This window comes from Staurois parvus, unplaced genomic scaffold (assembly GCF_062004578.1).
Source record: "Staurois parvus isolate SC_StPar_1 unplaced genomic scaffold, SC_StPar_1.0 ptg000827l, whole genome shotgun sequence".
Classification (NCBI taxonomy): domain Eukaryota; kingdom Metazoa; phylum Chordata; class Amphibia; order Anura; family Ranidae; genus Staurois; species Staurois parvus.
Window position 1 is genome coordinate 3,972,686 of NW_028318623.1, and position 13,453 is coordinate 3,986,138.

General features: G+C 41.7%; 1 protein-coding gene across 3 annotated transcripts in view; it reads left to right on the forward strand.

The window, feature by feature from the left end:
- Positions 1-1,038: 1,038 nt before the first annotated feature.
- The window catches only part of SYT3 (synaptotagmin 3), a 379,591-nt gene continuing 367,176 nt past the window's right edge, over positions 1,039-13,453 (forward strand). For all 3 annotated transcript variants that reach the window (XM_089655190.1, XM_089655188.1, XM_089655189.1), the window contains exon 1: positions 1,039-1,325. The gene's annotated coding sequence lies outside the window, so the exon portion shown is untranslated. The remainder of the gene's footprint in view (positions 1,326-13,453) is intronic.

A 13,453-nucleotide genomic window follows, 5' to 3' on the forward strand; every position in this document is an offset into this window, starting at 1 on the left:
GACCCCAATGTATGTCTTATTATTGGCAGACCCAAATGTATGTCTTATTCTTGGTAGACCCCAATGTATGGTTTATTCTTGGCAGACCCCAATGTATGTCTTATTCTTGGCAGACCCCAATGTATGTCTTATTCTTGGCAGACCCAAATGTATGTCTTATTCTTGGTAGACCCCAATGTATGGTTTATTCTTGGCAGACCCCAATGTATGTCTTATTCTTTTGCAGACCCCAATGTATGTCTTATTCTTGGCAGACCCCAATGTATGTCTTATTCTTGGCAGACCCCAATGTATGTCTTATTCTTTTGCAGACCCCAATGTATGTCCTATTCTTGGCAGACCTCAATATATGTCTTATTCTTGGCAGACCTCAATATATGTCTTATTTTTTTTGCAGACCCCAATGTATGTCTTATTCTTGGCAGACCCCAATGTATGCCTTATTCTTGGCAGACCCCAATGTATGTCTTATTCTTTTGCAGACCCCAATGTATGTCTTATTCTTGGCAGACCCCAATGTATGCCTTATTCTTGGCAGACCCCAATGTATGTCTTATTCTTGGCAGACCCCAATGTATGTCTTATTCTTGGCAGACCCCAATGTATGTCTTATTCTTGGCAGACCCCAATGTATGTCTTATTCTTGGCAGACCCCAATGTATGTCTTATTCTTGGCAGACCCCAATGTATGCCTTATTCTTGGCAGACCCCAATGTATGTCTTATTCTTGGCAGACCCCATGCAAGTCTCCTGCTTTTCAGACCCCCAATGCAAGTGCTGGGAATATTTTCTCATAGCTATTGAAGAGAGCAGTTGAGCAGGTGCTGCTGTTGCCTCCTGGGTTATGTCTGAGTATTTGCTTGCAGTCAGAAGGATCCTGGCTGCCACCTATCTGCCGCACAGCACAGAGAAAGGAAAGTGAATTCCAGGACAGCCAGCTTGTCTGTTTCTCAGCATGCAGTAGTAATGAGAGGCAGGAAAGCGAGAAGAGCCAGAGACACACACAGAGAAAAAAAAAAGAGGAGGAGGGAGAGAATCTGAGAGAGAGAGAGAGATAGAGAGAGAGAGAGAGAGAGGAGCAGATCTGCACAGGATCTGCTAAGCCAAGCCTAGGAAGGAGCAAACCCATCTATCCTGGACCTGGATCTCAGGGCTGGTGACCCAGAAACTCACACTGGATCTGCAACTATGACAAGGAGGGAGGGACACTGATCTGGAAGGGCTGTGACTAGGCGAATTGTAACAGGAAGGGGAATGATTTTTTTTCTTCCTCCAGATCTGCTTGAGTCCAGCCTGCCTGGCTGAAAGAATGGAAGCACTGACAGGTAAGGGGCTTACTGCAAGCAACCGTTGCGATGTGTTATGCTTGACCATGCCTATGTGCAATGGATAGGGGGATTCAGGTCTATGCAGGGGTGGGGCAGAAATCTTACCCCCCCCCCCTCCCCTTCCTTTTCTATCAGATGCTTGCTGTAGGGGGTTTAACAAGGAGGAATAGGCTGTAATTAGAGGGAATGGCATAGTCCTGTGCCCAACAAGCTTAATAGATGGAGCAAGGAGAAGTAAGGGTATTTTTTTTAAATCAATGGTTTTGGTAGCAATAGATTAGCAATTATATGTTGTGCCAACACTGCTCTAATTTAATTAGGATGTGCAGAAATAAAGCAGCAGCCCATAGGCAGTAATCCATGTGTACCAGGAGCTGGCATCCCAGCTGCAGAGGCAGCTACACAATTGTCGGGCTCCTTACTCCAGGCTGCCTTCAGGTGCAGGAACTGGTTAGAGGTCCCCCCTCCCCTAGCATTTGGGGATCCGAGGATTGCCCTCCCCCAATAGCATTTGGAAATCTGAGGATTGCCCCCCCTCTCGTATAGCATTTGGGGATCTGAGGTTTGCAGGGTACCCTCGATGTGTACCAGGAGCTGGCATCCCAGCGGCAGAGGCAGCTACACAATTGTCGGGCTTCTTACTCCAGGCTGCCTTCAGGTGCAGGAGCTGGTTAGAGTCCCCCCCCCCCTCCTCTAGCATTTTGGGATCTGAGGACTGCCCCCCCCATTCCCTTCTCTACCATTTGGGGATATGAGGCTTACAGGGTACCCTCCATGTGTACCTGGAGCTAACATCCCAGCTGCAGAGGTAGCTACACAATTGTCGGGCTCCTTACTCCAGGCTGCCTTCAGGTGCAGGAGCTTGTTAGAGCTCCCCCCTCCCCTCCTATGGCATTTGGTAATCTGAGGATTGCCCCCCTCTGCTAGCATTTGGGGATCGGAGGCTTGCAGGGTACCCTCCATGTGTACCAGGAGCTGGCATCCCAGATGCAGAGGCAGCTACACAATTGTCAGCTCCTTACTCCAGGCTGCCTTCAGGTACAAAAGCTGGTTAGAGGTCCCCCCTCCTCTCCTCTAGCATTTGGGGATCTGAGGCTTGCCCCCCCCCCTCTTCTCCTCTAGCATTTGGGAATCTGAGGATTGCCCCCCCCCCCCCTTCTAGCATTTGGGGATCTGAGGCTTGCCGGGTACCCTCCATGTGTACCTGGAGCTGACATCCCAGCTGCAGAGGTAGCTACACAATTGTCGGGCTCCTTACTCCAGGCTGCCTTAAGGTGCAGAAGCTGGTTAGAGTACACCCCCCCCCCCCTTCCCTATAGCATATGGGGATCTGAGGCTTGCAGGGTACCATCAAGGCTAGATGGCCAGGTCAAGGCAAATTCTAGTAGCTTCCTACTACCCATTGATGGAGAAGCTGGGGAATCTATGCAGATGGGAGAAGAGGGGGGAATCCATGCAGCATTACTACTCTTGATGAGAAGACCACCTACAGTCTATTCCCCATTTAATGATCCAGTGCTGCAAGGGAGCGCTTGTCTGCTGGATGGAGTCATAGCTCATCTGCAAAGATGTGACCTAAATTTTTAGAGCCTGTTGCCCTAGTCTCTTGCTGTCATGAATTTTCTGTACCTGCTTCATATGACACTGCATAATAGCATATGGTAGCATAGCACAAAGCTGGCCATAGTGTCAGTGCTGAAAGAGGGGGGGGGGGTGCACCTAGTCTGAATATGCTCAGCAGAGCAGGTAAGGTTATGGCACTATTGACTTGCTAATTGCTGTCTGGACAAATTAAATAAACTGTTGGCTTTGCCATGCGTAGCCATTGTGGAATCTTAGCAAAAAGACTTTTTGGCATGCTGGAAGCCTATTAGTTTCTGTTTCAATATTTTAATTAAATTTGCCAAGATCAACAAATACGCATGAAAATGGTCATCAGTACTTCACAGAACATATTGGTGTTGCTTTACCACTATTGGTTTTAATGAGTATTCCATTCTCTTTCTATCTTCTACTTCAGTAATCTTTATACCCTTATAAATATGTATACTATTGTACATACTGTGTATGGCAATGCAGTTGTTTAAATGTATTTTTGGTTGTGTGATTTGATTTCATGCCTATTGCATCAGATACATAGCATACCCAGTGTATCAAACTGTAGAGATGCAACAGATTTTGGAGCATTGGGCTAATGGTATATTTCATGGATTGTTATGCATTGGCTTTTTGGGATTGACAACTGCTCATGCATAGCCAAAGATCTGTGGTCTTCCTTGTACTGTAATGCCAGTTGAAGTATTTCATGTCTTGGTGCAGTGATTGCAGCCATCAGTTAAGGTTGCCCTGTGAAGTAAAGGAAGAGTTACATGCCAATGCTTCTGCTAATGACTTGTGTAGGCTTTATAGTTGGAATGTGATGGTTGCTTTCATGCAGATCTGGATATGGCTTTAGTCAGCTGTCCATGATGCTGAATTGCCTCTCACTCACCAGGCTAGGCATGCATCATAGCCCAATACACTGCAGGATTCTAGAGCTGGGTTTGGAACATTACCCATCTTGATTAGAGGATATCACTTGTAGCATTTTGCCATTGAGTGCCTATTGAGTTTGCTTGCATAGACCAGCAACCTGTAGCCTGTTCCGCCAGAGATTTTCGCATGCAGTCTTAAAGCTCTTCAGTGTTTCTGATTGCTTGCAATTTTGCATCTAGAAGCCAATAGGAAGGACCATTTTTTTTTGCTTGCTAAATCAGCATTTTCTAAATTGACAAATATATGTAGCATCAGCTATCATCCCTGCACCACATCCCTTGCTGTAAGATAATGTTGGTTGCTCCTGAATTTAATGTAAGCAAGTTGCTTACTCTTTGAGTATATCCATTAAAAGACTACAGTTAATAAAGTCAACAGGATGTATCAATATTTCAACTTGAATGTAGGCTATGTCAATATTTTGAACATTTATTTTTATATATATATATATATATATATATATATATATAGCGTGTATTTGTATATATATGTATATCTATTCTCTCTCTCATTCTCTCTCTCTCTCTCCATATTTAGTGTATTTGTATATATGTAGATCTATTCTCTCTCTCTTTCTCTCATTCTCACTCTCTCTCTCTCTCCCCATATATATATATATATATATATATATGTATATATATATATATATATATATATATATATTTTTTTTTTTTTTTTGTATATATGTATATCTATTCTCTCTCTCATTCTCTCTCTCTCTCTCTATATATATATATCTATTGTATATGTTTATATATATATATATATATATATATATATATACAGAGAGAGAGAGAGAGAGAGAGAGAGAGAGAGAGAGAGAGAGAGAGAGAATAGACATATACCCAAACACACACACTGAGAGATCCCTCAACATGCGTTGTACAGTTTGGGATTTTTTTTTAATGTTCAGTTTGATGCCTGATAGCTTATTTTTTTTAAACCTTGAGCATTAATTCAAATGAGTTTCTTTCCTTTAGCTTTCCCGAAATACTGATCACGCCAAAAGAATTATTTGCGGAATATTTTGACAGATGTGTCTTTTGTTTGTCACACTGTGATCCTTTTATTTCTCATGATACATCTTTTGTCTGGAGATTTCTCGCCGTTTTTGCCTGTCCTTTCTGTAAAAATGAGATTACTTTTTTTTTTATATAAAGAGATGCTCTGTTTTATGTTTTTGTTCTAAGTCTCTCTGATACATTTGCTGTCGTTAACCAATTACAGCAATAGAAGACACAGCGGTACAAGTAATCAAGAGAGTCTTAATGTGTTTGTTGAACATGTAGTATGATGATTGTTTATATCAGCCGCTTTATATGAGCGTTTATATGCTTTTTAATACCAGAAAGGAAGACATAGACTATGCAGGTTTGTGATCAAAGTACAAAGAGAGATTTAGGAAGTAGTAAGTAACAAAAAAAAAAAAGAAAGGAGAAAAAAAGGTGGGCAAGCGTAGAAAAAGCATAAAAATATTGCTGTGACGATGTATAACATCATTAGGACCCTTTAGCGTTTACAGTTAGATGAGGTATAGGTATAACTTTGATAAGGTAATGTATTTTTTTTAAATACTCCTAAACCTGTTCAAGTACTTGGGGTGACTGCAGACTAGAGTGAAATTAGATAGATAGATAAAGGGGGGGGGGGTCAATAGATAGATAAAGGGGGGGGGGGGTCAATAGATAGATAGATAGATAGATAGATAAAGGGGGGGGGGGTCAATAGATAGATAGATAGATAAAGGGGGGGTCAATAGATAGATAGATAGATAAAGGGGGGGGGGGTCAATAGATAGATAGATACAGGGGGGGGGTCAATAGATAGATAGATAGATAGATAGATAGATAGATAGATAAAGGGGGGGGGGTCAATAGATAGATAGATAGATGGGGGTGGAGATGGATGGTTGGATGGATGGAAGGAAGGATAAATAGATGGATGGATGAAAGGAAGGAAAGATAGATAGATAGATAGATAGATAGATAGATAGATAGATAGATAGATAGATGGGGATGGAGATGGGTGGATGGATGAAAGGAAGGATAGATAGATCAATAGATCGATAGATAAGGGGGGGGGGGGGGTCGATAGATAGATAGATAGATAGATAGATAGATAGGGGGGGGGGGTCGATAGATAGATAGATAGATAGATAGATAGATGGGGATGGAGATGGATGGATGGATGAAAGGAAGGATAGATAGATAGATAGATAGATAGATAGATAGATAGATAGATAGATAGATAGATAGATAGAGAGATAGATAGATAGATAGAGAGATAGAGAGATAGATAGATAGATAGATAGATAGATAGATAGATAGATAGATAGATAGAGAGAGAGAGAGAGAGAGAGAGAGAGAGAGATAGATAGATAGATAGATAGATATGAGAGATATAGGTAGACTTACAGATATGGAGAGAAGTTAGTTAGATAGCTAGAGGGATAGATAGAGAAAGGGAGATAGATAGACAGATAGAGAGAGAAATACAGAAAACTGAAAGAGTGTTTTGTAATGACTACCTGTTATTAGTAAATTAAAATTAAAGTCCAGGCGTAGAACCAAAGCACAGATGGGATGCATGTCTGGGAGTTGTTTTACCTGCCCAAGTATTTGTGCCTGTGTCCATCTGATTCTGAGATTTATACAGCTTTGCCACTCAGCAGAGTCCTATCTGACAGGAAAGGAGACCTGATTTTTCTTTTCCTGCAGTCTACTAACACCTATGAGTCTTCTCCCCACCCCCTGTACCTGAAGAGCGAAAGGAAAAGCAGCAGACTGATGAGCTTATCTCTCTGTCACTCTGCTCTCTCCTCCTATCAGCATGCACCCTGAAGCGCAGCATAACTAATTGGTCCCTTATGCTGCTTCTCCCCTCCTCCTGTCTGAGATCTGTTGTATTTGTAAGAGCTTGATACAAAGTCAAATTACTGCTTGCATTACAAAATACATTTAATGATGTATTGATGAATACAGAGCTGCATTAATATGTGTCTTTTATATGTGCCTGGAGTGTAATACGCTACTGTAGTATGAAGTTCAACTGAAAATTGTTACCTTTAGCCAGCAATTATGGTGTGCGTAATATATCTGCAGTGCTTATTAAATGGCAAACAGAAGGAGTCTTGTGACTTGCCCGCTCTTGCGCACATTTATGTTCAGGCATTTAACAAGCAACAAAGGAGAACATATACTGTCTACATAATGAAAATGAACACATTGGTATTCATAGTCCACAGTCATGCTATGTAACCAACAATGCAGTGTTAAATTCTCAGCAGAGTGTATTGTTTTATTTAACTAAAAAGGAGAAAAGTTTTGTCTTGCTGAATTTTTGATATTTCTTCTCAGCTTTTAAAAAGATCGAAAGCTGTCTTTTATATGGACTCTGAATTTTTAGGTGACACATAATCTGGAAATCAACAGGCTCCCCCATCTAAATAGCCTATATATGGTTACTATTAAAGTGATTGTAAACCCTTCCATATGCTCAGTGAAGTGACTGGCCTCAGTTGATACACAGAAATGAAACAAATCCTCCTGCATAAGTTGTACCTGTTTATCTGCAGTCATCTCTTCCCCAGAATGTATACAGCTTGTATACAGAGTTCAGTGGGCGGAGAGCTGAAAGTACACACTGCACAGCTCAGTGAGGAGAGCTGAGAGAGCTGATTGGAGGGAAGAGACACACCCCTTCCATACAGCTTAACGAAGAGGAGTTAAGTCACCTCCCCACCCCAAGCCTGTGCTGAATAATGCAGCAGTGAAATGACTGGCCTCAGGTGATACACAGAAATTAAACAAATCCTCCTGCATAAGTTGTACCTGTTTATCTGCAGTCATCTCTTCTCCAGAATGTATACAGAGTTCAGTGGGCGGAGAGCTGAAAGTACACACTGCACAGCTCAGTGAGGAGAGCTGAGAGAGCTGATTGGAGGGAAGAGACACACCCTCTCCATACAGCTTAACTAAGAAGAGTTAAGTCACCTCCCCACCCCCAGCCTGTGCTGGAATAATGCAGCAGTGGTTCACTTCTCACCTAATCGATTCCGAACATGGCCCATCCCTCTTCCAGTGCTACAGTACAAGGGATTACAAAAGACTGAATCCAAGCCAAATTCACTTAATGCCTTCTAAGAATACATACCTAAACTGGTGATGCTGAAGGGTTTAGGATAGAATTTGGAGGGGGCAGAGGCAGACTGACCATTTGGAATCTGGGGCACTGCCCGAGGGCCCGGGGTCAGTACAGGGCCCTATGAGATGCCCCTGGTACCTTTTTCATAGGCTTTTTTGAGTTTGGGCAAGGACACAGGGGCCCCATGATCCCCTATTGCCCAGGGGCCCCATGAGTTGTCAGTCCGCCCCTGGGAGGGGGACTACACTTTTTTTTCCACGTGAAGCCCCAGTTGACCCTCATCATGGATAATTGACTAGTATGTATTTTAAGGCAGAACCTCATACCATTTTTGGTAGCATTTCCATTAAAGTGGTTGAAAAGCTTATTTTTTTAAAAATTTAAATAATAAACATGTTATACTTATCTGCTCTGTGTAACGGTTTTGCACAGAGCATTTCCGATCCTCTTCTTCTTGGGTCCCTTGCCAGCGCTCCTGGCTTCTCCTCTTCATTCAGTGCCCCCATAGGAAGCCACTTCCTATGGGGGTACTTGGACGGGTTTGCTCTTGAACCCCGCTGCCTGTGTCCATAGACACAGACAGTGGTGCTCGTACCCTGCCCCTCTGCTCCCTGGTCACAGAATTTGATTGACAGCAGCTGAAGCTAATGGCTACTACTGCTATTGATCTGCCCAGTGAGGAGGGAGAGAGCTGGGAGAGCCACTGCCCTTGGGCATAGAGTTGGACAGTGGTGGGGCACAGGTAAATATAAGGGTGGGCTGAAGGGATCCCAGTCAAAGATGTTTTTTTACCCTAATGCATTGAAACCTTAAGGCTTTACAACCACTTTAACATCTGTGCTAGACAATCATTTAGGATAAGGCTCTGACGCAGATGGAGGAAGCATTCAGGAGCTGTCAGGTACTGGCAAATTAAATGGCATTTCTTTCCCCTTTTAAATGTAATTTTTGATGCAATACGCTGTTTATATCATAAAGATGTGCCACTTCACAGGCAGGTTAGAAGCACCCCCAATGTATGTTATTAAAAGGAATTTAACATTTTTATTGTTGCTCTTTAAGCATTTTTAAAATTGCTGCTTCCCACTAATGTCTTGTTCATTATAATGAATGGCGGCAGAGTCTTTCCTCCGCTAGGGAAGCCCAGATGCAGCATACAGCCTCCCATAGACATGAATGGCTGTGAGTTGCTGTTCTTGGATATACGTATCATAAAAACAAGTATGCCATATGGGTGTATATAGTTACATAGTTAGTATGGCTGAAAAAAGACAAAAGTCCATCCAGTTCAACCATTAAAAAAAAGTTATAATCCTATACCCACAGTTGATCCAGAGGAAGGCAAAAAAACCCAGCAAATCATGATCCAATTTGATCCTGCAGGGAAAAAAAATTCCTTCCTGATCCCCCGAGAGGCAATCGGATATTCCCTGGATCAACGTCAACTATAAATGTTATATCCAGTTATATTCTGTGTATCCAAGAAAGAATCCAGGACTTTTTTAAAGCAATCCACTGAGATGGCCACAACCAACTCTTGAGGGAGTCTATTCCACATTTTCACAGCTCTTACTTTGAAGAAACCTTTCCGTGTTTGGAGATTAAATTTCTTTTCCTCCGGACGTAAAAAGTGCCCCCTTGTCCTCTGTGATGACCTCAGGGTGAATAACTCTACACTGAATTCACTATATGGACCACTGATGTATTTATACATGGAGATCATATCCCCCCTTATGTATTATACATGGTGATCATATCCCCCCCTTATGTATTATACATGGTGATCATATCCCCCCCTTATGTATTATACATGGAGATCATATCCCCCCTTATGTATTATACATGGAGATCATATCCCCCTTATGTATTATACATGGAGATCATATCCCCCCTTATGTATTATACATGGAGATCATATCCCCCCTTATGTAATATACACGGTGATCATATCCCCCCTTATGTAATATACACGGTGATCATATCCCCCCTTATGTATTATACATGGTGATCATATCCCCCCTTATGTATTATACATGGAGATCATATCCCCCTTATGTATTATACATGGAGATCATATCCCCCCTTATGTATTATACATGGTGATCATATCCCCCTTATGTAATATACATGGAGATCATATCCCCCCTTATGTATTATACATGGTGATCATATCCCCCTTATGTAATATACATGGAGATCATATCCCCCCTTATGTAATATACATGGAGATCATATCCCCCCTTATGTAATATACATGGCGATCATATCCCCCCTTATGTATTATACATGGTGATCATATCCCCCCTTATGTAATATACATGGCGATCATATCCCCCCTTATGTATTATACATGGTGATCATATCCCCTCTTATGTATTATACATGGAGATCATATCCCCCCTTATGTATTATATATGGAGATCATATCCCCCTTATGTATTATACATGGAGATCATTTCCCCCCTTAATCTCCTCTTCTCAAGAGAGAATACATTCAGTTCCTCTAATCTTTCCTCATAGCTGAGCTCCTCCATGCCTCTTATCAGTTTAGTTGTCCTTCTCTGTACTTTCTCCAGTTCCCCAATGTTCTTTTTGTGAATTGGTGCCCAAAAATGAACTGCATATTCCAGATGAGGTCTTACTAATGATTTGTACCAGGGAAATGATATCTCTCTCTCTGGAGTCTATACCTCTTTTAATACAAGAGAGGATTTTTCTCGCTTTAGAAACCGCAGCTTGGCATTGCATGCCATTATTAAGCTTGTGATCTACCAGAACCCCCAGATCCTTCTCCACCATTGATTCCCCCCAGATCCTTCTCCACCATTGATTCCCCCAGATCCTTCTCCACCATTGATTCCCCCAGATCCTTCTCCACCATTGACCCCCCCCAGATCCTTTTCCACCATTCATTCCCTCAGATCCTTCTCCACCATTGATTCCCCCAGTTGTACCCCCCCCCCCTAGTATGTATGATGCATGTATATTCTTAGCCCCCAGGTGCAGAACCTTGCATTTATCAACATTAAACCTCGTTTGCCACATAGTCACCCAATTACACAGAGCAATGAGGTTGGCTTGTAAGTTGGAGACATCCTGTAAGGACATTATTCCACGGCACAGCTTGGTGTCATCTGCAAACGTTCTATTTTTTGCATATGCCTGTTGATCTTACAGTATCAGCTATAATACTAAATGATTATTATATCCTTATAGTACCTGTTGATCCAACCAGAAATCCAGTGCTGTGCAGGAGGTTAATTTTACAAAATATAGTTACATAGTTCGTCTGGTTGAAAAAGGCAAAAGTCAACCATTAAAAATAAAAATAAAGTTATAATCCTATACCCACACTTGTTCCAGATGAAGGCAAAAAAACCCAGCAAAACATGAACAAATTTGCTCCAGCAGGGAAACAAATTCCTTACTGATCCCCAAAATAGATCTACAATATATAAAAATGTATATCTTGGGTTTAGTTACACTTTAAGTGATAATATTTCATATTCGAGGCAACTTTGACATGGATTAAGTGCCATTGTAGTTGATGAATTAGGCCATTTAATTAATATACTATCTAAGTGAACGATGCAGAAACAAATATAGCTAAGTTTAATAAATTGCAGGGTTTTAGATCTTTGGTTCTATATTTCAGTGTAGACCAAACATACTGACACATTGAACTGTCTCTTTCTATACCGCATATGCTTATCTTCTTCTGAGTGCTGTACTTATTACAGTCCCCCATAGTTATATCTGCATTAAATTTGCAATCAGTCACAGCATTTGAGATGCAGAGTGAATGATTCATAGTGACATGCTGTGCTCTATGACTCTGCCTCATCCTCCTTCAAAAAAAAAAAAAAAAGGTATTCTATGGAATCACTGAAAAATACAGCAGTTATGGCATCTAGGATAGGCATAAAAAGTTATCATGGATCTACTATACAGTTTTGTTAATCTGCAATATCGTATGTACTCTCCAGCGCCTCAGGATATGCACAGCCAAAAGGGAAGCCAAGGGTACCAGGACAGCGACAACCAAAGGAAATGTTCCAGGGGTGCAGCCCTCCTCAGACGGGGAAATCAGCCACTGGATAGAGAGAAAACAGGTGGTGCACACACCTAGTGCATTATCCAAGGTTTATTGTAGGAATGAAATAATAAAAACATACTCACAGGCGACGCATGTATCTAAAAAGCATAGAAAAATGACAATGGCCACATCGGCAGGCAAGGTGTTCTCACTCTCAGTGCGGTCAAATGGCTGACGCGTTTCGGGGACGAATCCCTTTCCTCAGAGCTGATGACCAACCTCTGATGCTGATGTATGATGTATGGACAGAAAGAGCCTCGCTGTTGATGCTACAATGTTGTTAATCTGCAATGTTTAATCATTGTAATGCAATTGAAATGTTCTAATGAGGTGCCAAAATGAGATAGTTTTGTTAGGGCAGCCATCCCTTAACCAGAATTCTCTGGAAGCCTAGGGTTCCTCATAAGTTTGCTAAAGGTTCCTTGAGCGGTGGTTGATTGACCTCCCACCTGAGTATGGGGATCCCAGACACGGTGGCAGTTCATTGTTGTGGATTAGTTTTCCTTGGGCTTAGTTTTTGGTATCTAAGGGGTAGATTTACTAAGATTGGTGCACTCAGAATCTGGTGCAGTTGTGCATGGTAGCCAATCAGCTTCTAACTTCAGCTTGTTCAATTAAGCTTTGACAGTAAAACCTGGAAGCTGATTGATTTCTTTGCAGAGCTGCACCAGATTTTGTACTCTTCAGCTTTAGTAAATAACCTCCTAAGTGTCTACACCGATGGATCCCTGGTATAATTTACATACGATAACAAGTGGTTGTGAATTCTACATTTGTAAATCATTTACTGGAAAGTGGGAGATACATATATACAGTTAGGTCCATATATATTTGGACACTGGCACAATTTTGGTTTTTTTCAGGTGTTTACCAAAACATATTCAAGCTATAGTTATAGAATGGATATGGGCTGAAAGTGCACACTCTCAGGTCTAATTTGAGGGTATGGACATCCAAATTGGAGGAAGGGTTTAAGAATTACAGCTCTTAAGAGTAGTCACCCCACCCCTTTTTCAAGGGAACAAAATTAATTGGACGATTGAATCAAAAGCTGTTTCAGGGCCAGGTGTGGGCTACTGCTTTGTTATTTCTTCATCAATCAAGCAGGTAAAAGGTCTGGAGTTGATTCTAAGTCTGGTATTTGCATTTGGAATCTATTGCTGTGAACCTACATCATGCGTTCCAAGGAGCTGTCCATGCAAGTGAAACAGGCCATTACATAACTATAGCTTGAATAGGTTTTGGAAAATATCTGAAAAAAAATAAAATTGTGCCGGTGTCCAAATATATATGGACCCAACTGTATATCTAGGCCATCACCCCATTTGACATAAGGGTGCAAAATGTGACT